This window comes from Chinchilla lanigera, unplaced genomic scaffold, assembly GCF_000276665.1.
Source record: "Chinchilla lanigera isolate Chin_1 unplaced genomic scaffold, ChiLan1.0 scaffold00091, whole genome shotgun sequence".
Lineage (NCBI taxonomy): Eukaryota > Metazoa > Chordata > Mammalia > Rodentia > Chinchillidae > Chinchilla > Chinchilla lanigera.
The window spans coordinates 5,904,688-5,909,368 of record NW_004955492.1 but is presented as its reverse complement, the minus strand read 5'-3'; the positions used below and the strand labels follow the sequence as shown (position 1 = coordinate 5,909,368).

General features: G+C 40.0%; 1 pseudogene; it reads left to right on the top strand.

Moving 5' to 3' along the window:
• Window positions 1-2,002: 2,002 nt before the first annotated feature.
• LOC102029870 lies at window positions 2,003-3,615 on the top strand (annotated as a pseudogene).
• The last annotated feature ends 1,066 nt before the right edge of the window (window positions 3,616-4,681 follow it).

The window sequence follows — 4,681 nt, the reverse complement described above, 5'->3', positions numbered from 1 at the left end:
TGGGTGATCACGCCTGAGGAAAGATTAAAAACAAGGACACGGTGCAAACCACAAAATCACCACGTGTTCTCATCCTCCAGTCCACAGGAATGCTGCCTCTTTACCTGTTTTAGCTGGAGCCCTGTTCTTTCTACATTCCGGATAAAAACCAAAAAACTAAAACAAAACAAAATACACTGCCCCTTTATAGCCTTGTCCCTGCTTTCTGAAGGCATCCAGTCCAGATCAGTTGCCACTTCCTTATACCCTCCCAACACGACAAGCTCAAGTCCTATAACCCATCTCTCCCTACACCCTCTACTGAGATGCTTTAAGCCCCCAGAGTTCCCATGATGCATATCTCCTTTGATGCATAAAGTAACAACCCAACTGTGGCATGTTCCTGTGCTCCTTGGCCGGTGGGCTTGGATAATGTGTGCATTTATTTAATCTTCACAATGACCCCCGTGAGGGGAGCATTATTGTGCACCTTATCTATAAGGTTGTATAAATTGGTTGTATAAATTAGTCAAAGTGACACAGCTAGAAAGTGGCCCAGATAGGATTTTAACACTGATAAACACAAACCAAGCTCATACTCTTTGTCACTTTTCTACCACTATTCCACAATGATGAAGACAGGGATATGACAATACACTGACAATTAACAGGAACGATACATGCAAAAGGAATTAGAGGAAGAAAAGGTGGGGATGGATTGTTGCAGAAAGCCAGAAGCTTTGTGAAGAAGCCAGTCCTTGATCAGCATTGAGGGTAGAGCTTCTCTCTCCCACAGTGTTTAGGGACACCTAGAGAGCCCAGGCTTCTACTCCCACCCCACAGTTAAGAAGTTTCCCCCATTCAGTGTGTGTGGAACGGGTGGATTAGAACCTGAATATGTATCTGAACTAATGAGGGATACCCCTCCTTTCCCTTCTCTTCTCTTCTCTTCTCTTCTCTTCTCTTCTCTTCTCTTCTCTTCTCTTCTCTTCTCTTCCCTTCCCTTCCCTTCCCTTCCCTTCCCTTCCCTTCCCTTCCTTTCCCTTCCCAGAGCAATGTGAAAGGAAGCCAGCAAAAACAGAGGGGTCCAGAATCTTGTATCATAATACCCAAAATGTCCAGGTTTCAATAGAAAATCACTTACTATACCAAGATCTCAAATGAAGTGCAAAATACAATGAATGAAAAAGACAGTGGATAGATACAAATACCAATATGACAGAGCTATTAGAGTTATCTGACAAAGATTTAAAAGCAGCCATCATAAATATGCTTTAACAAGCAATTGCAAACATGCATAAAAACAAATTAAAAAAAAAAAACAAGAAAAAGTAGTCTCTCCAAAGAAATAGAAGTTATGAAAAAACAAATGGATATTTAAGCATTAAAAAAATGTAGTAACTAAAAATTCAGTGGATGGACTCAGCTTGGAAATAATTTGATGGAATTTTCAATAAATGGTGGTGGACAAATTGAATGTGCATAGTAATTCACAAACCTTAAATCTCACACCTTTTACAATAACTGGGTCACAATTGATCATGGGTTTAAATATAAAATGGAAAACTAGAAAACATTTGGGAAAAATATCCAATTAGAAAATGAACACAAGGGGTGCAGGGTGGCCCCTAGGTACTCTGTACCTGCTTCATGCTCAGGCAAAGGTGCTGTGGCCACGTGCCTCCAGGGAAGGAAGAGGTGGCTGAAGGAGGAGTTGCTGGGGAGAAGGGACAGCATGCAGTCATCCTATGTGTGCGTGAAGGAGCGGAGCTGGGCAGCTGCCACAGACTCTTGAGTTGGAGAAAAGAAAGGGAAAAAAGGATAGCAAAAAGGAGCCAGTGATATGAACATCAGCAAACCTAATCATATCACTATGATATCCGGAAATTTTCTAGCAGAAATGGCTCCAAAGGTTAAATGAAGCTGGAAAAATACCTAGATGCAGCATTGAATCCTCTCCAGATGTTTGGGAATAATATTCCAGAGAGAAAATTGATCACTGTGGATTAAATAACCAGTCGTAATGAAGAAAATTAGCCTTAAAACCTTCCAGAAATCTTTTAACTTGAATAAAAGTAAAGAAGAAACAAATTTCTTGGTAGTATAACAACCATCAATAGCCAGTGACTTTGGAAAAGATGATGCCTCATTTGGTAGCTGCTATGGTAAAGATATGACCAGCTATGTTAACAATAGTGAAGATGAAAAAGGTGGAAAAAAACATGAAAATGTGAGAGCCTGATGGGTACAAGCCAAAGAGCAAGGGCAGCACACGTCAGGGAGCCGTGTCTATGAGGACACCTTCTCCTCCCCCTCAGCCCCCATCATCTTCAAAGATGTCAGAGTACAGAGGCCGATCATGTCCACTTTCCTCCTCGATCATCACACAGCCCACGCCCTGGCCTCTCCAGCCCACAATCTCTGAGTGTACATGCATCAAAATGGAGGTGAGAGTCAAAGCCTTGGTTCACTCTTCCAGCCCAAGATCTGTGTTGAATGGTGTTTGAAAGGATTTTCATGATCTTCAGTCTGAAACTGTATGCCAAAAGCAAAATAACTCTCTTAAGAGTTCTGATTCTCCCAATGGAGACTTGCATCCCCACCTGAATGGACATGTGCCTATAGTTTTTGGACTTATGCCTCAAGACTACGTTCAGTATACTGCGCCTTTAGATGAGGGGATGTATCCTTGGGAAGGGTCATGTAGCTATTGTCTGGACAGTTCTTCACCCATGGAGTTCTCTGTGGTTACTCCTCAAGTGGGAAGGAGCTCTTTTGCTGAAGATGAGAACCAGGTACACAAGGACCTAGTCGTTACCCTAGAGATCTTTGTGAATCAGTCTGTGAGTTATTTGTTGATTGGCCATGGGAGTCATGTTACAGAGCTCCACAGAAAATCATGATGATGTCTCTCTACTTTAACCTTTGCTAACTCCAAACCAGAATAATCAAATCCAAAGAAACTTCAGTGGACTCACTGGCACAGATGCCCACATGTCTGAAAGTAGGTGATGTTTGAATTTTGATCTGAACTCTGCTCCTGAGGCTGCAGGAGTTTATGACTCTATGCAGAGTAGTGGTCCCATGGTTATGACAAGCCTTACAGAAGAGCTGAAAAAACTTACCAAATAAGGATGGTACTGGGGACCAATCACAGGCTGGGAGGCAGAAGGGAAACTAGCAAATGTGCCAGATGGGTTTTTTCTTGTTTGGGATAGTCCTGATGACCGTTATCTTTTTTGTTTTAAAGAGAATTTAAAAATAACAAACTAACAACAAAATACATTATTTTTTAAGCTTGAGCTTTCACCCCCAAAACTTCACTGGAATTAAGCACCCAGATGGTAGGTTTAGCTTTTATGAACAAGCAGATGTGGACGGACATATATCTATAGTTGATCTAATTGAGTAATCAATCAGGGACTCTGAAAATGGAGCTTTTTGTTATTCAAGGTCTCCATTGCCTGGATCTGGAACTTATCCTGCCAGACTGACCAATCCAGGGTTTAGGTTCATGCAGGTGTGCTCTTTGCGGTATCTGTGTCATTTGTTATACATCAGTATATCAGAATAGACTTAATTCAGAAACTGCCTTCACCAAAAAAAAGGCAGGATTTGCAGGAGAACCATTACTGAAAGATTGAGACCCCTGCATCTTACATGTTGGGAAAAAGAAAAAGAGATTGGAATACAGTTTACAAACTTTCATTGCCATCAAAATACTTTGCTGCCATAACTATTTTAGTTTTGTGTATAACAGTCACCAATTTGTTAGGGATGGGGAAGTGCCTGCGAGGTGTCTTAGGTTTATTTTGGTTCTTTCAGAAATTATGTCTTGAGGTTCTAGAAGTGTAAATTATCTTTCTTTAGTGTAGAATAACCATAATGTAAATTATCAGATTCTTATTGCCCACCCCTGTCCTTTGCTATCTACTGCAATTTTTATGCATGAAAAGCACATTTCACATGCATTAAACTCTAAGTGAAGCTGAATGAAACTTATACAATGAAAATTGCTTTGCCTTTTTAAATGACCCATTTTGAGAAGATAACACTGAATAAATGTGCGTCATAAAACAGAATTTACATATACACTGAAAAAAATGAAATGAATACAAGATGTGAACAAGTATTTTACCGGAGAATATATGGAGGTCAATAAATTAAAGACATTCAGCATTAATAGCTAGTAAGAAGCCACAAATTAAAATACAAAGGTGATAGCACTGTGTATCCATCAAAATGGCAGAAATTAAAAGCAAAACAGTGACAACACCGAATGCGGATGAGGCTGGGGAGAAATGGAATCAAAGCAATCACACCTTCCCAGCATACAGCCACTCTGGAAAACAAATTTGCACTTTCTAAATTGGAAACATGCCTCCCAGCAATTGCACTCCTAGGTATTCAATTCAGAGAAATTGATAGTCACGGTCACATAAAACCCAAACACTTATAATAATGCTTACACTAATAGTTTTATTTTCAAGGGCCCAAAACTAGACAAAGGCAAAGGTCTTTACATGCATGGACGTATAAACAAAGTGTGGTGCATGCATGCCATAGACTACAACTCAGGAAAAAATTGTGTATGAATCAACCTGAATGCATCTCCAGAGACTCATACCGAGAGAAACAAAGTCAGAAGGTTGCATACTACATAATTCAACTTTTATAATTTTGTCATATAAAGAATCTAATA